This window comes from Lepisosteus platostomus, chromosome 19 (assembly GCF_059453375.1).
Source record: "Lepisosteus platostomus isolate fLepPlt1 chromosome 19, fLepPlt1.hap1, whole genome shotgun sequence".
Lineage (NCBI taxonomy): Eukaryota > Metazoa > Chordata > Actinopteri > Semionotiformes > Lepisosteidae > Lepisosteus > Lepisosteus platostomus.
The window spans coordinates 8,175,850-8,198,561 of record NC_142629.1 but is presented as its reverse complement, the minus strand read 5'-3'; the positions used below and the strand labels follow the sequence as shown (position 1 = coordinate 8,198,561).

At 36.4% G+C, this 22,712-nt stretch overlaps 1 protein-coding gene across 4 annotated transcripts in view; it reads left to right on the top strand.

Annotated features, from left to right (window-relative positions):
• The window catches only part of sdk1a (sidekick cell adhesion molecule 1a), a 493,742-nt gene that overhangs the window by 304,807 nt on the left and 166,223 nt on the right, over nucleotides 1-22,712 (top strand). The window lies entirely within an intron of this gene.

Below are 22,712 nucleotides of genomic sequence, written 5' to 3'. Positions count from 1 at the left end.
AAAATCTCCATAAACTTGGAAGTAAATTGTGCACTTTATGCCACTGCAAAATATACAAAAGGGTTGTGGGAGGTATGAGTTACTCCAGTTTTGTGAATAACGTACTGTAGGCGGCTCTTTAATATTTATTGAATGTTTCCATGTTACAAAATACAGTGTGGGATTACAAGTTTTGTTATTTTGGAATTGTCCTTCTTAATAACAATGTTTGTAGTTAGAGGTTTGCTAAGACAGTGTACCGTATGTTTGTATATTACTGATTGTCTTGTTCATGTAATTATTCATCAGCTGTAAGCATTAAGGTGGTGCTAAGATGGTAATCAAACTCAACATGGTATTCCAGTGCATTGCTTTGTTCACCCAAAATCAAACATATTTCTTTTCAGTCTATTATTATTAATACAGAATAGATATGTACAGTAAGTGCACACAGTACCTAAATATTTAGGTAAATATTTATATATTAAAAACCAAAATATTCCACACAATATGTAATACAGAGGTATATTTAATTATACTGTTGAGGTTATTTGGAAAACCAGAGTGTTCTCAAAAGTTGGTGACAGATGTCGCCAAGATCTGCTGTCATCCTTAGTAAGAAGCACAGTTCTGATGATGCTTTTAAAGGCTGTGTGTAAATGTAGGGTTTTAAATTAAGCACCTTTAATTTGATGTTCCATTAAAGATTGTGCTTCTGCAGTTTTGCTTCACCTGTTTTGTTTTGTGTTCATCCCTTCTGTCAACAGCTGACTTTCACAAAACTCCTGTTTCAGATCAGGTCTTTTAATATGTCTTTTTTTATAAATAGCCAGCAGCCATATCACTCTGCAACTCACAACTGGCAACCCACTGAAGCTAAGCAGGTGTGAGCCTGGTCAGTACCTGGATGGGAAACCTCCTGGGAAAAACTAAGGTTGCTGCTGGAAGAGATGTTAGTGGGGCCAGCAGGAGGCGCTCACCCTGCAGTCCATGTGGGTCCTAATGCCCCAGTTTAGTGACAGGGAGACTATACTGTTAACGTTCGCTGTCCTTCGGATGAGATGTAAAACTGAGGTAAAACTGACCTCTCTGTGGTCATTAAAAATCCCAGGGCATTTCTCGAAAAGAGTAGGGGTGTAACCCCGGCGTCCTGGCCAAATTTCCCATTGGCCCTTCCAAATCATGGCCTAATAATCCCCATCTACGAATTGGCTTCCTTACTCTGCTCTCCTCCCCACTGATAGCTGATGTGTTTTGGGCGTTCTGGCGCTCTATGGCTGCCGTCACATGATCCAGGTGGATGCTGCACATTGGTGGTGGTGGAGGGGAGTCCCCATTACCTGTAAAGCGCTTTGAGTGGAGTGTCCAGAAAAGTGCTATATAAGTGAAAGCAAATAAATACCTGGGGAAGGTGAATTAAAGAGGTAGGTGCCCTTTATAACCTAAAGCAGTGGTTCTCAAACTTTTTGGACCAAGTACCACCCCTAATCCAACCAAAGCATCCAAGTACCACCTACAAGCCATCATCTCATAGGAACCCCAGAAATTCTCAATGACCAACATGACCAACACACACTCACACATACATATAATAAATATTATAATAATACACTTTATTTGATATAGCGCCTTTAAAGGTGGCTTCTCAAAGTGTTTTACAGAAAGAAAACATTAACAACAACTAATAAAAAAGCACCATTTCAGTGAGAGGGGTGAGCCTCTTTAGTTGAGCAAAGCAGATGTGAATTAATTTTTCGAGCCTTGATACAATTCACAACAGAGTCTAACAGATATTAAATCGTCAGGCATTTTCTTGATGGCAAAGGTCTCGCGGTGGATGTTGTAATGCGTACATTAATTTCTGGAGCAAGTTTGCATTTTTCTGCGTTTCTGTTTTTATTTCCGTATTTATTTAAAGTTTTTATTTCATGCGCATGGGAGCGAAACACAGAGACGCTCGGTGTATTTTTCTCAAATTAGAACAGTTCTTAAATATTTTTCTGTTATCACGCTTTCGTGTGCTCACAAGATGACCTGCGTTCGTAGCACGTATTTCTATGCATTCCTGCGTTAAGAACGTTGGCATAGTTCCAAAATCACGCACATTCTCCTTTCTCCCTATTTGCTGGAGATACAGTAGCTTTTTTTAAATACAATTGGTCACTTGCATCCGTAGCACGCATTCCTATAGAGTGGTATAGAATTACAGAGTATCTCTTGTGTCCACTGAAGTATTAGCGCGCACTATATCGTAGTATGTAGGCTGCGTATTCGACACGTATTAAAATACAAAATATGAAAACCCGTCCCGATTTTTCAGCGCACACGGCACAGTTCCAGGGTCATTTGGCGTACCACTTAGCGGCACTCCACGTACCACTGCCGGTACGCGTACCACAGTTTGAGAACCTCTGACCTAAAGCCTTGTTCTTTCAGTGTTCTGAATCACATCTTGTGCTAATATGTATTTCATTCCCTTTTCATCTGGACTTTTGATCATCACGTTTCCTGGCTTCGCGTGGCTCTAATGCAGCACATTGAAATTATATAATTTATGTTATCCTGTGTAGCTAGGCATGTTCACTTGTATTGATGGAAATGTGTGTGTGCGTATCCCCGTTTCACTTGGTGTTATTGTTAAAACTGTAAATCCATAAATAATGAAACCTAGTAGCCTGTAACATTGAAAATGTCATATCATCTGTCAAGTTATTAAGGGGCCTTATGGATCATGAACCTGTTTGGTACAAAGCTGCAGTGGCACTTCGTTGAAACAAAAATACAGTGTTCTGCTCTTTCAGTTCAGCCTGTTATGGTGAGGTATCAGAATGTGAAAGGTCTAAGCTTCTCTTTTCCGCTTAATACAGCTTGACTTGAAAGTTCCCAGTAAAAAGCATGACTGAGAGCAGGAGCTGAAATAATTTTTAAAGTGAAATTCTTGATATGATATACAAAGTGAGAAAAGTTGGAATTTAAGGAGCATTTCTCAAGGATACAGCATTGCATCGTGTGGATAGTTTGAGAATAATATAAGAAGTTTTCATGATATATTTGACTGCAAAGCTGAAAAAAACAAGAGCTCTGGACTAATGATCGAAAATTATGTACTGTTTTATTTCCCCCATTTCTTCTGGAACATAAACAGGGAATCCTAAGGTAACATAAAATATCAGAAGCCAGGTTTAAGAAGAGGTGACACTAAGCTTGTTACGGAAGGTGACATCACTGTCTTGAAACCTGGATTGTGCCGAATTCTCCAATAGCACAAGACCTGCACTTTTTATGTAACAGAGTACTGTATTTTCTGAGCGTACAAGCAGACATGATTGAATCCAGACAGGGGCAGAGTGGAGATCCAACAGGCAGGGTGCAATAGTCTAAAGAGAAATATAGTCTGCTGAACATAAAGCTTCAGGGTGTTTTAGTGGAATTGTTTAACAACAATTGTATTTTTAATCAATAAATGATCCATGACAACAGTTCTTGAATGCACTTTGAATTATGAATATATTGACTTGTATCTTATAAGTGTTACTTTATGATTGCTGTTATTGGGATTTATGCTATAAATAATTATTGCCTCTTTTCAACATGTCTACATTTATAGCCTACAAAATACAGTTCTCTTAATCTCAAAGGTTTATGTTATTATTAAATCTAAATATTATTTTAACTATTTAAAATGTAAGCACTTACCAATTTATAATTTTCTTTAGAACTAATAATGTCCATGATGCAATAAGATATGCAAATTTAATACATCCAGAAAGTACACACTTTTGGTCAAACCTGCTCGCCTTCCTTTTTAACAAAGTCATGTCCGTGATTCCATTTTGGCATTTTGATGATTGACATATATGATTCAAGGCTTTAGGTAATTTTAATTTGAGAGTTAATATGAGAAACAAATGTAGTTATTATGTAGTTATCGTCTTATTACCTTTTTAAATAGAGACACTTCCAGCCTCTAGTCATACTGAGAAAGCAAGCAGTAGATCAATATTAGAAACAAAACCTACACTGCTGATCTTGCTTTACTGTTGTTTTAGATTATTGTCTTTATTTAATTGAAGCTAAAACAGCACAACAGCACATCTTAAACCCCTGTGCTTGCACTGCATTTTTGCATTTTTATTCTTAAAGGCTTGACTGCAAATTAATGTTACAAAATAAGCATGAAACACTACAACTCTCTATTTGGATTCTTTATTACGTATTGCTACCTTTTCCTATCTTTTTAATAAATTGTATGAAAATATAAATGTAAGTCTAAGAGTGATGTAGTCTCAACTTTAAAGTGGTAGAAAAGTATTTTGAATCCCATTCAAGTCTATAAGTTTGACTTGTGGGCACTGTAAATCATTTCAGGAACAAAATGCCAGTAGCAATAATAACAGGAAACACAAATTATGCAATCTCCCACTTATGGACCCCATCAGGTAGCACTGTACAGACTTAGAATTAATTTCCTAAGTTATTTAAATTATTATTTTTTTTAACTCAGCTCAGCTAACAAGCACAGTTATTTGAAATGTGCCTATTTTGCCACTCACGTGTCAAGAACAGATGCGTCTTATTGTAAAAATCAAGGTTGCAAATAATTGTCTTGTTTACAAAGATCTTCTTGTTTAAACTTTATTAATAATATGCAGTGATATACTTTGGGGGTAATAAAGCCACCTTTTTTCTTAGCATTATTCAAAATCTAAAGCTTTTAAATATATTAATTTAGATACATATCTATTTTGGTTTCAAGTTTTTATAGACATACAGTATTAGTACTTGAAACTGAAACTGTTGCCTGACAACAGGAACTTCTTGTGATATTTGACCTTTCTTGAATAAGAGCCTTTAAAATACTGACATGATTCTATTGATATTTTTCTTATCTCCCTCCCATTCATTTCAGGCCATTACAAAGAATGATTAGTATTGAGTTGCTGAGCAGAATACAATGTATAAAAATATTAATCTTAATGGACTTTCAAAAATAACGTAAAATACAGTGGAATTCTAAATGTGAGATTCTTAGAAGAAAATAAGTAAAATCTCAGTTTATATGGAAATACAGTATATAGAATATGTTGAAACTGTAGTTTTTTGGGGGTTAATCTTGGTACTTTAATTAAGTATTTTAAGATTGAAACATTTAGATTGTGATTGTTTGCTTCAGCCTGTTTATAGCAACTGAGTCATTCTTATCTCCAAATAGCTCCTTGTCAGGTACAACAGAGATACAGTATATTTTCTTTCAAGTTCCTCAGGTTGCTGACATCACATTCTACATCCTGACAAAATGAAAAGTGTCTCCAGAAGCTAGTATTGAAGTCTAGTACTGTTAGGTACCCCAGCTTTTATCTGATGCTGCTACCGTTTCAGTAAACAAACCTTGTTGTAAATAAAGATTTGCAGTACAGAGACATTCCCATTGAGATGTCAAGCTCTCATTTGTGTATTACAAAAATAATAAATACAAAATTGATAGCAGTCAGCCTTGCTTCCCATGATAGACATTTGAAGGGAGAAAAAAAAATCAGTATGAACCTTAACAATAAGTGCAAGCTTTCCTGGATTTTGCAGTATTTAGCTTAATTTCTGAGAAGTACATTTGGAATCAGTAGGGCAGTTATTCCTTTCAAGATTTTAGAGCATTGATTTGGGCCATTAGCTTAAATTGTAACCAGATCTGAACTAAGCCTGACATTGCGTTATATTTAACATTGGGTGACTTTTGAGCTATTTGAAAGGAAATAACATTAGACTAACCTACTCAGTCATTATTTGCTGCTGCTAATGATCTCATTCATATAAGCAGCTGGAAGCATAGTTCAGCTCCATTGCTCTCTGTTGAAATCATTGTCCAGAGTTTTATATCGGAGTTGGTACTTTAGAGAACAAACCCTGTAGCTTTCCAACAAAAGGAAAAAACTGTATTCAGCTTTTTTCATGCAGATCAGTATTGCAGTGAGAACAAAAATGAAATTATAAAATAGTTTTAAGTTTTACAGTACATTCAGACATTACTATATGTAATTACTTCTTTTCCACTAAATAGAAAAATACATGGCTTCCCAGCATTTTTCCATATGCTGTTATTTTTGCCCTGAGCCAAATTCATGCAAACATAATTCAGAATGAACCTGTCTGTTTGTAAATTATGGTAAAAGTCACTTAGGGGAGCTTAGACAATGACTAAACAGGTTATACAGAAGAATGCACTTCTCTTTGTACAATGAACTCAGAGACTAGAAATGCAGGAACACTCCCTCAGAGATGGAAACAGTGGAGTATTTAGTGAAGCTGGCATGCTGCAGGGAAGAGGAAGATCGCTTCCTTTGAGGAGTGAATGTAGAACAGTGCTACCAGATGCTGGGGGATGTACTGGGGATCTATCAGCAACATATTGTTTTATGAATATTTAATAGAAGTTTTGAAAGAGCTGAAGCACAGCCAGGAAGCAGCAGTGTTCTCTAGGTGGGATATAGAGACACCGTTGCATCTCAGTATGAAGGGGAAATGGAAGGAAGAGGGCAACACCCAATTTTACTGAAGGTCAATCAACACAACTAAAGCTGTACTGCATTGATAATAGTGGGCTGGAGTTTTGTTTCTTTGTGTGAAACAAAGAAAAGCCCCTAGGAACTGTGGAATACATTAGGCTGACATCACAGCTAGGTTAGGAAGGGAGTGGACGTTTTGCTGAGGTATTATGGAATTTTGATCAATTTACAGTACCTGGGTCATGTTGGAAGCAGCATGCTTTGAGTTATGAGCTGTTGTTCTTTTTCCCTTGTTGCCTTTTCACTCACTGCAACATGTAGAGTTGCCTACTTATGTTTAATTCAATGTGAACCACTAATTTCTGTCAAATGCAGAAGATGATATAATCGACATAATTGTCCAGTTTTGTCTGAAGGATTTTTTACTGAACCAATGTACCAAAAAGCACGTATCACATTTATATTATATACTTCTTTTTTCTAATGGTTAGAGCAGGTAAGTAACAATGACTTCAGACCATCAGTCTACTTTAGCTGTAGGAGACCTGATATTTGTGGTGTGCTACACAGAGAAGATGTATCATTTTATTTGTACTTCACAAAGTGCACTTGATCATTAAAAACAAAAATGCACAAGGATTTAAATATATGCATTTTCTGTATCTCTCTGACTAGAAACATGAATCAGACAAATAAAAATACACACCAAATAAATAATGTAAAATATATAGGGACCAGTTTCATATGAAGTATTGATGACATGTTGCTTTTCCAGCAGTGCCAAGTTCCTTTGTCTCAAATCCCTGAACATTAAAGTTATTGCTTCTGCTTTTTAAATTAGTCTCCCCATTAGATATAGCAAATCTCAAACTGCGGTTCCCTCTTTGTAGAAGTATTGATTAAAAAATAATAGATCTACATTGAACTGCTGAGTTAAAAGAAGTCCAGATTGTTTGTGCTCTGCACTCAAGGTAAGGACTGTGCAGCTGCAGTCTGGAGACTGTTGCAGAATGCAGGACATCATCTTGATGAAGGAAAAATAAACATTCCAAAACAATTGCAAAAAACAAAGACTATAGCTGTCGTGCGCTGCAGTTAAACTAGAATGCTAGATAAGTGAAAACATTCCTTTGAGAATCTGTACTATTTTGCATTTCTACAACTGTACTTCATTCATTTAGCTACACATTTTGAAACATGTCAGAGTTTATGAAAGAACACTAAAATAACTTTTCTATTTGATCTTAACATTGTTCTCTGATTTATACCATTGCTTTTATATTATCTGATTAACATCAATCTAGACTTTTACTGGAATGTGACCAGTAGAGAAATGTTAAGTGACTGATGTTTAGTTGCAATAACTGCAGTGCAAGGTGACATACAATAAGTTCTTGTGCAGATGGTATTCCAAATCCATTGACAGGATTAAAAATCAGTGCTGAGGACATATGGGCCATCGGGGGAGAGAGAAGGAAGACAAGTACAGCATGTCGAATGTTTTAAGATGTAAATCACATTGTTAAGATTTAATGAATACCTCCATAAAGTTTTTATAATGCTCTTCCTCGATGCCGATTAGGCTCATGCAAAGATGGTTTCCTGCACTGAAAGCTGTCTCAGGGGACAAGAGATGATTGAAATGATGATTGTTTTAAATCTTGGTTAGAAATGTAAAGGAGAAACACTGCCTTTTTACCATGACACGGTGTTAATTGACATTTTATTTGATTTACTTTTTTTATTTTATACATTGCCAGATGTTCCATATGAGCAATGGATATAAGGTATTAGCTTTTGGATTATGTTATAGTTCCCCTCTCTGACATTCACTCTAATAGGCTGTATTTTGAACGTATTTGTCCTTTGAGAGATTGTATTTAGCTTTGCAATATTCGTGATTTGGTAACTTGTCATCTGCAATTTTGAATAGAGCCCTTTTAAATAAAGTGAATACAGTTGGTGGTTTATGAGGCTTTGTGGTTTGCAGGGTGCTCAGGGAAACACTGTATTTCCATGATTAGCAAAACCATGATAGACTGGAGTCTTCAGCATTTTAAAAATACCAGAGGAGAAAATGTTCATGCTATATCTATCATCTGTAGACACGTACATAATAAAAGCTTCACAGATTTGTACTCAAGTTGCAAATAACTGATTGAAAAAATGAGTGTTCATACTTGTTTAATTTGACCCATTACTGTGACCAGAACACTGATGTTCTAATCTAAAAAAATTATTAGTGTTGAATTTTATTGTTTTATTGGCGAAATATAATCTTTCAATATCTATGGAATATAAAGGAATATTTTATATAACTGTTGTTTAAATGCATTTTCACAAATAAAATAGACATCTTACATATACAGTATATGGGGGTTAGAACATATGAAATAATCTTAGTTGAAGTCTTCTGCAAATTTTAATAAAGGATTAACACGAGGGCATTGATTTGCAATCTACTGTAGGTCCAGGCAGCTGCCTTGCAGGTTTTGGTGGTCTCTTTAAATCACTGCCTGGTTCATGCCTGTAGGCAGCACTTAATTAACTTAGTTCAGCAAATTGGCTCAGGTTAAGCAATTGGGGTATTTGGTGGAATAAATGTCCTCAGACCATAAAGAGTTGGGAATTAGGGTTACCCAAATTTGCTATGGGAGGTTAAAGTCACCTCTTTTTATTGCAAACATTAATTTCATGACTGGGATACCATCTACAGTATAAGTTGCCACCATATAGCTCAGCCAGTGAAGGCACTCTCTGAGAGAGCAGGCTGAGGTTGGTTGTCTATACAGTTAATAATTGTCAAAAAGATCTTTGTACCTTCAAGAAGGAGTCAAAATAACGTGAAACAGACGTCAGCAATTTAATACATTCTTGTGTATGTCACCAGGAAAAGCTTTGTACTAACACACACTACTGTATATTTTTGGTATATAGTTCAGACTAAAAGTCTGTCACTTCGGGAAGTCACAAACAGACATTGATCAATTTTTTTTAGAACACTCTTCAACTATTTTCAGAGTGTGATCAATTCTGCTATAAGGAAGTTCACACGAAGTGTGAATAAAAAAATACATTTTTGTGAAGAAATAATTATATAACCTCGCCAAGCATGCATGTTGATCAGTTTTTCATAGAATGTTGTTGTGGATTTTACTAGGTCAGAATTAAATAATAATAGTGTCTGCTTATATTCAGGTTATATTTATAACCTTGCTGTGATATAATCTCCCTTTGTCTATTGTTGTGAGGTTTTGTGTATGCCTCAGCGCATACATACTCACAGATATGAAGCTTACAATGAAAAGAATCGCACTGAATGGTTTTTGTCTCTGCTGAGCACCTCATATCTGTGTGCTTAGAAATCTCTGATACAATAATAAAAATTACCAGATACAGTAAAACCGTGAAATCAGTATACTATCTGTAGGTTATGTTAGAAAACCAAACTGCAAAGAATTAATCCTCAAAAGAGCATTTAGATATCTCCTATTTACTCTTTCTGCAGTAAAATAAAACATATATGTAATCTCATGAAGAGGGGTTATACTGAATTTATTTTTTCCCCAAAGTGATTCACTTACCAGCTGTAAATATCTTACTATTGGTTGTCCAGTCGTGCCTCAGCATCTCTTGTTCTCTTAATGAGACTAATGTTGTACCTTTACAAGATTCTGTGCATTTTACTCATGTAGTGGGTTTTAAGTTGTTTGGGGAGATGTTTATTACTCAGTCACATGCCAAAGTGAGATATTTCAAGAGGAGCATTGCAAGGCCCATTTTGTGTTTTTTTATTCTTAAAGAGATTCTTCTTCTTCTTCGTCTTCGTCTTCGTCTTCTTCGTCTTCTTCCTCTTCAGCTTTTATCAAACAAAAGCCTTGGGGGTTTAGCACACGTTCAGCTAGGTATGTAGCCAGAACGGATTACATGTAGTGTTTGTCTATCCGAATCTCCCTGTTTTCAAAATACATTTCTGACTGCAGAAAGTAAGGTATTTAAATGTAAAGGATGCCCTAAAACCAAAACCAAATCTCAAAGCCCTCTGTGAACCCAATGTTTCAGTCTGGAGAATTAAGAAGGTCAGATCATCTACAGTATCTGGAGATCTGTTGAGCTTCTACAGATGAGAAGTACAAGGTGGACCAATGGAGTCTGCTCAGGGTCAGTTAGTCCCTGAATGAGCCTTTGAAGAGGTTAATGTGCAGAGTGAACTTGCAACTTGTGCAAATAAGCAAAGGCCATCTGACTAAACACAGTGCTGCAGCTACTGTACTGTATCAAAATATTTTTAAGTGATTCTGAGAAATAAGAAAGGATAAAGCATATAATAACTTATAAATTAGATAAATATATCCCATGACACCTTATATTAAAGAACTCAAGGAATAGATCTTCATCTAGTTGAGTTAGATTAAGAAATATATGGGTATATGGAATATCTTTTTAATCAGTTTTTATAAATAATATGTCTCATGTACAATAAGTGTTTTATTATTTCCTATATATTGGTTGAGATATGTTTGGAAATGTGATTAAACTAAAGTCTTAAGGAGTTAGGTGATATTATTGAAATAAATGTAATCTTTCATTTTAAATTCTTCTGACTTTACTATGCAAGGCCATGTGATAACCACTGGAGCTAAGAAGAATCTATAACCTCGAGGAACATTACTTGTTGCGTTAAAACAGCTGTCAGCTGTGACCCAGACTAATTATATTTATGTTTGAATAATGAATAATATAGTTATTCTGGCATAATCATTTCTATTGGAGTGCTGCTGCCAGGCATCTGTAAATGTTTAAGACTAGTCTTCTGAACTTAATTACAGAGGTTTAATAAGGTTTGCCTAGAATATTTTGCTTCAGACATATTTAAGATTTATCATTAAATGAAAAAAAGTTCAATATTTTCATTATCCTTCTTCTGCTTTAGTATGCTATACATGTAAGTCTTACCATTCTTTTCCTAGTTTTAGTTTCCTCCTACTACAGTATACTAACACATTAACAAACCTTGTAATAACATATTTTCATAGAATATTACTGCTAACTACTGCATCCCGCATACTGATATAATCTGTGAACTAAAAGAGTTAACATATTTCATATTTTTCATATATTTCAGGGTAAACCAAACCTTTTTTCTCTTAACCTCTCTTTCATACAAATAAAAGAAAACACACAAACTTCCACAACATGACAATTTTGACATTAACATATTTCAGTTTTATAATTATTTATAACAATAATTCCTTACATTCCACTCAAAGCACTTTACGTTTAATGGGGACTCCCCTCCACCACCACCTATGCACCATAGTGCACCAGTAAACTGACAACACACCATCTCTCAGTGGGGAGGAGAACAGAGTGATGTAGCCAGTTCAGAGATGGGGATTATTAGGATACCATGATTGGTAAGGGCCAATGGAAAATTTGGCCAGGACACTGGGTCCAAACCCTCGCTCTTTTTTCGAGAAATGCCCTGGGATTTTTAATGACTACAGATAGTTAGGAACTTGGTTTTACCTCTCATCCAAAGCACAGCACCTTTTTACAGTATAGTGTCCCCGTCACTATACTGGGGCATTAGGACCCACAAAGACTGCAGGATGAGCACCCCCTGCTGGCCTCAGTAACACCACTTCCGGTAACAACCTTTCCCAGGTGGTTTCCCAATCAGTTACTGATCAGGCTCAAACCTGCTTTTCTTCAGTGGGTTCCCATTTGTGAGTTGTAGGGTGATACAGTAAGGCTGCTGGTCAATTTTGAAATTGTATTTTGTTAAATGTTATAATTCTGCATTAAGCAATAAGGTGACAGCTACTGGTAGTGGACAAGAAAATGTAAACACCTAGGTAAATGAGGACACCAAGCACTGTATATTGACAATAAGGGATACCACACAGATGTGGCTCATGTGTTAATTAAGCTAATAACATCCCAACATGGTAAGGGTCATGTATAAAAATGTAAACAGGTCTGGTTACATATAATTAAGGATAGCATGGCAGCAAGAGGAGACCTACAGTAAGTGACTTTCAAATAATGGTTTATGTTGATTGTTGGGTGATGTTTCATGAGCGATGTTGTCTAAGGTAATGTACCCGTAAGCATGGAACTCAGAGAAAAAGACATCATTAGCATAGGGCTATGGGACAGAAGCACATACTCCAGGATCTGATATCTGTGCTTGAATTCAAAATGCAGTGAAAAACAGGTAAGAAAATGCAGGTCAATTCACTGAATGCACGAGCACCTAGTTTAATCAAAAAATGTCCGCTGAGAACTGCACAGAGCCAAAGTCAGGCTGCTGTGTACAAGCCGTTCATCATACCTAGCAATGCATATTTGCGAGTCCATTGGTTAAAAGCGCACAGGCAATGGACTGTCAAGCAGTGGAGAAATGTGGTGATATGGTCAGATGAATCACCCTTCACCACGATCTTGACGAACAGACATGTGCACGTGTGGTGCCAACTTAATGAACTCTAAAACCCTGAATGGTTCTTGTGGTTCTGTAATACCGTGGGATGCATTTTCCTGGCATGATTTTTATTGTATACTACCTCTAAAACTTAACAAATGCAGTACTACAAGGCACATAGATGTTAATGTGGCACTGCCACCCTTTTATTGTTTTCCTTTTAATGACATCGCTTCCTTTGTAGTAAGTCCTTGAACAGCTTGTGCAATTTCATCAAAATAACAGTGCTACATCATGGTGTAGCTAGAAAGTACATGACCAACACAAACATACAGTATAACAGTTTTAGTGTGCTTTTTTCCTTAGAAGCCTTATCATTTCATAATGGTATAAGTGGTCATCTTCACCCCATGCTGCTGTTTTACAGGATAACAATGTTCCCATCCACAAAGAACGGATGATCACGCAGTGGTTTGAAGACAGTGATGTTATCCTCCTCTGTTACCCGTTCTGAACCCAATTTAGCAATTACTAGACATCCTGAGACACCGCTTTCCTCATGCACCGAGTAGGTGTGACTTGATTTCTTTTGGAAGTGAGCTGCCGCATCCCTCCTGCAGGATTTCAGATGCTGGTAGTCTCTATGCCACACTATATACAGACTGTACTTGGCCACATGTGGTGACCCAACGTCCTGTTAGGTGATTTTAACATGGCGTTTCCATTTTTTTGGCAACTACCTGTAAAATCTAAGATGATTAATAGAATTGGTTGTGGTGATAACTAGAAAAGAAAGAAATCTCTTCTTATGTTTGTATTAGCTCCCCAAACTTTTACATTTTTTGGCTTGAACTTATGTTTAAGTACAGCAGCTCATTTTGCTTTATCCTGGTAGGTGGCAGAAAAAATATTTCAGGTGTTTGGCAGTCATGGAAGTAGACTAAAATCTGTACACTGAAAAGTCAGAAGCTTTATTATTAAAAAAACACAAATTCACACTTACAAGAATTGTGGCTCATAAAATGTATTTAAGAATGTATTATATAAAATAATTTCATTAACACAAAAATGATTTGTAAGAAATGGTTTATAGCATTATTTTAACATGGCATTGTACAGTATACAATATATATACACAGTATACAGTATTTTAATAGTATTCAGAGACATTTTGTCTCTTTTAATTTGAAGAAATTTAAGGAACTGTGCCCATGTAAAACTGAGAATGTTTATTATGTGAAAGTTACATTAAATTAAAGTTAAAAGTTGATGTGTGGACAGTGAGATTAAGTTGACATTACTAGTCAAAATTTCTAAAGGCAGTCTCTGGGCCTCTGTGGGACTAGGACATTCCTGAGAGGTGGTGATCGAATCTGGACAGGGGATGATCTCCACCCGTTACAATTTGCAGCAAAAACTGAGGAAGTTGCAGAAGCACAGGTGGAATCGAGATAAATTTACCAGCAGTTAGGGGCTTTGGGTGAAGGTAAAAATCAAAGTAACAGAAGGCCATCATAAAGTGCACTGTTTGGATTCTGTATTGCCTCGTGGGTTGAGGTTTTAATTTTGTCAGCCTAGGTGGCCTGTTTGCCTGTGATCATAGACATGTTTAAAAGCATAAGAGCTCAGAGTATGTTTTGTAAAAGTATTCCTGGAACAATCAACAAACTTCGTAGAATGACATCACCCTCTTTCAGCTGATATTTAATTTAGTTTTGCAGGAAATGGTTCATTAAAACTAATAATTATAAAGCACATTTACAGTGCTGTGTTTGGACTGACATATTGTTTTTGTTCCTGACAATTTAGGCATTTAATGTAGGTAACATGGTAATGGCTGATTCCTAATCATTTAATTGTCAAAGCTATTAGTAATGAATTAATAATGACAAGGTTGTGCAGGAGTTGTATAAGCACTCTTCAAAAATAATGATTATTTAGTTGCCAGGGTTTATTTCACTAAATGCTGTTACACGAGGCCGGTTAGCTAATGTTTTATTTATTTATGCATTTATTTATTACTAAATGACAGGCAATTCATGATTACTGCATCTAGATTTTTATTTCTTTTAAAATGTAAGTATTTAACAGCTATGTATATCTTCTGTGGCAGTCACTGACGTTTAATTTTGTTGCAGGGTATTTGATCTAAATTTGTATTCCCAATCCCAAAGCAGTCTGTCTGCATTATTTTTTAAATAAATTGTAGAAAGCCATTTCATAATGTTATCTGAAACCCTGAACACTAATGCAATAACTATAGAAGAGCACTTCTTTTAATATTACTAGTATTTGGCAATTCATTTTCACTCCTAGGCCTAATAACAATCATTTCATGGATTTCCAGTGTTGTTGACATTTTTGGAGATGCATTTGTTCAATTGGTGATTATTCTTTTACAGTCATATGATACCCAATTGTGATAACACGAAAGCTGGGACAAAATCTGCCAAAGTCTGAATAGCTATACATCCATCTGCAGTGGCACGGCTTTCTTACTGTTTACAAATTGAATGATGCCCTGACTTTGTAAACACAAATGATGAATTGAATTGTGGCTTTAATTTATTTGATGTGATGTGTAATGCTTGGCTAAAGCTTTTCATTTTTCTTTGTCTTCGTTTCTGTATTGTTAAAAATAAATAGTAGTGGTGATACAATAAATAGTATTGTGATGAAAAAAACCTTACAAAGAAGGACAAATTTAAGTGTCCAAGGCTGGGAGTCCCTGGACACTTACATGTTAAGTTGAATTCAGTGAAAAGAAACCAGTAGGAAAGTGTTTAAATGAAGTTTTCAAGATTTAAGGCTTTCAGACTTTTAAGATTCCACCTGATTCTATAAGAGAGATGCCAGTGTTACTGTGTGATTTGGTATTTGTCACCAACTGAAATAATTATTCACAACCCCCAACTTGTAAGAGATTTCTAGAAATATACCTGAGCGGTTGGTATAATTAGAGGCACGTGAATTCTTTGTTTTCTGGCACAGCTTTATTGAGAGGAGCAATAATTCAGGCACATTTGGCTATACAAATATTTACAATGACACTACACAAACTACACTACACACAACAAAACATACAACACACAAGTTACTCTATGTACAGTATTTACAAACTAGGCATTTCAGAGGTTTAACATTCTGGTCACCCAGAAAACCTCGGACTACTACTAAGCACTAAACTCTTAATATGCCCACACAGACCACATGAAGAGATGAGCTGCCTTTTAACTAAATACAATACAGATGCAGCCATTCAAAGTGCGCGGTACAGACACGTACCGCAGGTAATTGGCTGCGGTATCGCGTATCATGACGCAAGATATCGCGGTACGTGATTGGTTGACCGACAGGGGCACTCATGGTCCGTTGGTCTGTCGTAGAAAGACTTACTGTAAACGTCTTTACTGTGCCCGTTGTAGATATTGAATTTTACCACTGAAGGGAAATCTTAGTAGCTGAGCATAAAAAGAATAGGAGCATACTGCAACGCGTGTGAAGGCCATAAACGATATTAATTTTGGAACATAAACATACAGTATATAGCTGGTCTTGGTACTTTAAAGAAAAAAATACACACCAGTATTCCATTTCTCCCAAAACATTTTAAGCTTCGAAGTCTTTAACTAACGTGATACCGGAGTCAACAAGCATACTTTTAGAATTTGATTAATAGGGAATATAATATGGAATCGCGTATCTAAAGAATTTAATAACGGTATGATTATATTCGTGTACTGCGACAGGGCTGTGTAAGGCTGTTTCGCCTCCCTGTTCATCCGAGTTGTCTTGTAGCCTACTGGTCTAGGTACGTGACTAACAACGCACAGGTTGTGTGTTCGAATCCAGCTGGTGCTGGACTTTTCTTTTAACAAACATTTCTTCGAAAAAATAGAATAGCGATATTATGGACAATCAATTGACTTTTATATTTCAAAATATCGCAACATGATCGATTCTAAGTCATTTTTGATAACAATGAATAGTCACCTTCTTCCCTTCTGACAGCGGTTCCTGCTTCTATTGTGTGTTTGTGTGCAACAGACTACATTTTTATAGAGAAATGGAGGCTGGACAGTATGCGTTACAATATAAACATTTATATTGATTTAAATCGTGTTCTGATTTAAATTGCAAACGCGTGTTTAATTATGTGTTTTTTAATCATAATCAGGCTAATGCATTTCTACATTTTTTGTATGAACCAGCTTAGAGGTTCATACAGAAAGACAGCTTGTGTTTAAATTGAGTGTAAGGTAATTTATGCTTCTAAAGTCATGGTCAGCATTTATTATTGTACTGTGCTGTAAACTTTTTCTGTGCCTAGTCACATTATTTTATAGCGTTTTTATTGCGTTATTAAATCCGGTGGCGCTGTGTGTTAGTTTCCTGACTCCCATGTCACATGGTCTGTGATTGAATCCCATGGAACTATGACTTTATTTTTTAACAATCATTTCTTTGAAAAAATGAAACGTTTCCCTTGGTCAGAGATTAAATAAAACCTCACTCGCACCAAACAAATTTATATTTCTAAATATCACGACATGATCGAATTTAAGTCTTTTTAATAACAATGAATAGTCACCTATGCGTTACAAAATATACATTTATATTGATTTGAATCGCGTTTTGATTTAAATCGTAAACGCGTGTTTAAATATATGTGTTTAAAGGCGATATACTGTATAAAAGCGCTGATTCCTATGGAGTGTGTTCCGCCGGGGATTCAAAAAAAATATTTTAAATAGGCTGATAAAGCTTAGACTACTGTAACTGTATTCTAGCCTGTATTACAACAGAACATTGGACAATGCAACGTAAATTGCAAAAATGCACTTGGAATCTGTCCAAGCCCTCCTACAAAAATTATTTAAACTGCGACACTGATCATTCATCTCTAAATAAACTTTATTTTATTTAGCGTTTTAAGCGAATAGGTAATTAGGTTGCTCATAAACCTAATCGCTTTTTCTACATAAACACAGCATGATTGCTCTCTGAAAATGCTTTTCCTTTATATTTACAGTAGGCTCAGATTTCAACTAAAGATCGTATTATTATAAACTTTCTTGGAAAAATGTATTTTATGTAAACCATGTTTGCTATTAATTCATTTAGGGCTAAAATACGTTCATTGTCTTCCAATCGAGTCGAGTTGACATTGGAAGCTTGCCACACCCGGACTGTTAAACCAACGCATTAGCACGTCAAAGCCCATTGAGGGTATTGAGCCAGTATTGGCTTTAGTATTCCCCCCCTCTCCCCTCAATTCAATTCAATTCAAGGTGTTTTATTTGCATGACAGATGGGTACAAGCAGTGTTGGGTATGTATATTGTAACGGCGTACCAGAGCAGCGCACCGAGGGAGCGTCTGCATTTATAACTTAGCTTTTAAAATTAGTCAAGCAATATGAAGCATCTCCTTTTACTTTTAAGTCCCTTAAATACATTGAGCACAGCTTTCTCACCACTTAAGATTGCTTTTGATACCATCCTTACACAAAGCAGAAGGGAAATCTTCTGCCCCTTATGCAAAACCAAACCCTCCTCCCATCCCAGTTTACCCTCTTTATCATCCTCAAAATCTACCTCGATTTTCAACTTAAAGCATTACTGCTTACTGGGTTTTTGAGGGGGGGGTGTCTTTCGCTGGAAATCTCGCCTGCTTCCACTACTCAACCCCCTCTCTCCCGGAGTGCTGGCTGTGACGAATTAAACCGGTTTCACAGGTATTCAAAGTAGGAAGTACAGTGTTAAGTGGTAGCTGGGCTACTCCCTCAATAGAATCGCTTTAACATGCTAATGCGTTGGTTTAACAGTACGCTGGGCAAACGTTCTGAGGTCAAATTCTTCCAGCACGGGGTACCTTTAAAGCGGAGACGACGGCACCAAAATTTTTTGGCGCGCCTTCTCTTTAAAGCCCTGGCCAAATATGAAGACAGTACGTACAGTTATAATTCAAATGGAATTAAAAACTACACATCCCAGTTACCATGGTGGTGCTTGTGATCATTGCGTTTAACCAACGAAACAGTCACATGACTTTGGGGCAGAGTTTCGAAAGCTTAACCTATCAGCAACAAAGCGAAATTTACACGATAGGCTACCTCAAACTGTCAGTTACACGACTGTGTATGTCGCTTAAGCCACTCCTATTTGGCATTTTAGTTATGGAGGCGAGAAGACGCCCCCCCCCCAGAATATGACAGCGAGAATCCTATCAGGGATGCATTACACCTGTTTTCAAGTCCTTGCATTGGTTATCTATCAGGTTTCGAGTCAACTTCAAAATCCTCATCCTCATTCAGTACCTACAGTATATGGCTTATTATCTGTCTACTCCCCACCTTTGTCCGTCTGACTCTGGTCTTCTAGCTGTCCTCAAGAACATCTACATTCTGTGGGTGACAGGGTCTTCTCTAGCTGCACCCCAGAGCTCTCAATTTGTATTCCCAGTGATATCAGTCACGTACCCTGAGTGCATTTAAATCTAACCTCAGAACCTTTCTTTTCAGAAGACTTAGTGTCTGTATCTGCTTCATTTTCTAATTTTGGTAGCACCTCTAACTGCTTGTCTTTCTTATACTGTATGCATTTACTTTGTAATCTGTGGTCCTTTTATCTGTTTTTACATCTACTGTATTGCTTTGAGATGCCACCTTTAATGGTGATATATCAAATAAAGTTTTTTATTATTGTTATAGGGAAACATGATCAGATTTTCCCTGGTTCAGAAAAAAAGATCTAAAGTATACTAGTTTGTCACTCTTCTCATTCCCTTTGCTAAATGACTTTTCATACTAATCTGATCAATCTAACTGCCAGTTTTCTGTGCTTTCTCTATCCTGCTAGATTTGCAATTATTCTGAAAATGTTCATCTTGAAATAACTCATTTCTAAATACCTTTTTTCACTGTTAACATCTTGCAGCAACTCTGCGACAAAATATACACTTAGCTCAACCTGACAGTTCATCCTGCTACCAACATTAAATAAAACAAATTTTAAGATTTCTATATTTATGTCTTTATTTAGTGGTTTCATTAGTGACAAAGGCTAAACTTTCTTGGAAAAATGTCTTTTATGTATTGCGGAAAAAACTGACTTGCTTTAACAAAATATGTTTACAAATCCTTTCACCTGGCAGTTTACCTGAATGCCCAACTATCTGAGAAGCCCTCCATGAAACCATAGTTGCTATTAATTCATTTAGGGCTCACTGACAGAATTGCTGTTTTGTATGCATGCTAATTTCTGATTCCTCACTCTGTTTCATGTTTATAGATAAGACTATTGATCGCGAAGGGAAATTGATGTACATGTTTGCATGTTCTTTTGTAACATACACCTTTTTGTGATTTTTTTGTATATCTAAGCAAGTGTTCCTGCATCCCTCTTCTGCACTATAGGCATGGCTTTTTTTCTGTTTGCTCAATTTCTAAAACTTTTTGCTCATGTGCATTTTTGTATTTTTTACACCTCTAGCACTTTAACGTCCTGAATTTTCATTTGCCTTAATTTGTAGAATGAATTTGAGTTTTAGCCTTAAGTTTTCACTATCTTTTGTTTCTTGTCCTACAACTGTTATTATTGATCACCTAATTATTGTACTTGACATGACTTCATTCAGCCTTTCCTGAACGTCTATGACAGGCAGAGAGAGTGCTGTTTCTGGTGCGATCTTTTGCAGCTGACATTTCACTGTTTTAAACGAACAAGAAATTAGATTATAAATCAGTTATTCTATATAAACACAGCGTAATTGCTCGTTTTAGAGACCTTGATCGAAACTGATTTTAGATGTCAGAAAGGATTTATTTTCTCTGTATTTCCTACATTGCTTTGTCGAGATTTTAACTTTATATCTAACTTTATATCTAGGCTCAGATCGTACATAAATCGTACAAAATGTTTTGCGCCCTCTTACCACAAAAATATGTTTTGTAGTTGGGATTAACTTTATTTCGTACGCGTATCTACTCCGGTTCGGACACCGAACAGTTAAAGATGGCGGCAAATCAGACACCCAGAAGGGGGGGGCATCTTCTTGCCTCCATAACTAAAATGCCAAATAGGAGTGGCTTAAGCGACATACACAGTCGTGTAACTGACAGTTTGAGGTAGCCTATCGTGTAAATTTCGCTTTGTTGCTGATAGGTTAAGCTTTCGAAACTCTGCCCCAAAGTCATGTGACTGATTTTTCGCCCTGTTTCGTTGGTTAAACGCAATGATCACAAGCACCACCATGGTAACTGGGATGTGTAGTTTTTAATTCCGTTTGAATTATAACTGTACGTACTGTCTTCATATTTGGCCAGGGCTTTAAAGAGAAGGCGCGCCAAAAAATTTCGGTGCCGTCGTCTCCGCTTTAAAGGTACCCCGTGCTGGAAGAATTTGACCTCGGAACGTTTGCCCAGCGAACTGTTAAACCAACACATTAGCATGTTAAAGCGATTCTATTGAGGGAGTAGCCCAGCTACCACTTAACACTGTACTTCCTACTTTGAATACCTGTGAAACCGGTTTTAATTCGTCACAGCCAGCACTCCGGGAGAGAGGGGGTTGAGTAGTGGAAGCAGGCGAGATTTCCAGCGAAAGACACCTCCCCCTCAAAAACCCAGTAAGCAGTAATGCTTTAAGTTGAAAATCGAGGTAGATTTTGAGGATGATAAAGAGGGTAAACTGGGATGGGAGGAGGGTTTGGTTTTGCATAAGGGGCAGAAGATTTCCCTTCTGCTTTGTGTAAGGATGGTATCAAAAGCAATCTTAAGTGGTGAGAAAGCTGTGCTCAATGTATTTAAGGGACTTAAAAGTAAAAGGAGATGCTTCATATTGCTTGACTAATTTTAAAAACTAAGTTATAAATGCAGACGCTCCCTCGGTGCGCTGCTCTGGTACGCCGTTACAATATACATACCCAACACTGCTTGTACCCATCTGTCATGCAAATAAAACACCTTGAATTGAATTGAATTGAGGGGAGAGGGGGGGAATACTAAAGCCAATACTGGCTCAATACCCTCAATGGGCTTTGACGTGCTAATGCGTTGGTTTAACAGTCCGGGTGTGGCAAGCTTCCAATGTCAACTCGACTCGATTGGAAGACAATGAACGTATTTTAGCCCTAAATGAATTAATAGCAAACATGGTTTACATAAAATACATTTTTCCAAGAAAGTTTATAATAATACGATCTTTAGTTGAAATCTGAGCCTACTGTAAATATAAAGGAAAAGCATTTTCAGAGAGCAATCATGCTGTGTTTATGTAGAAAAAGCGATTAGGTTTATGAGCAACCTAATTACCTATTCGCTTAAAACGCTAAATAAAATAAAGTTTATTTAGAGATGAATGATCAGTGTCGCAGTTTAAATAATTTTTGTAGGAGGGCTTGGACAGATTCCAAGTGCATTTTTGCAATTTACGTTGCATTGTCCAATGTTCTGTTGTAATACAGGCTAGAATACAGTTACAGTAGTCTAAGCTTTATCAGCCTATTTAAAATATTTTTTTTGAATCCCCGGCGGAACACACTCCATAGGAATCAGCGCTTTTATACAGTATATCGCCTTTAAACACATATATTTAAACACGCGTTTACGATTTAAATCAAAACGCGATTCAAATCAATATAAATGTATATTTTGTAACGCATAGGTGACTATTCATTGTTATTAAAAAGACTTAAATTCGATCATGTCGTGATATTTAGAAATATAAATTTGTTTGGTGCGAGTGAGGTTTTATTTAATCTCTGACCAAGGGAAACGTTTCATTTTTTCAAAGAAATGATTGTTAA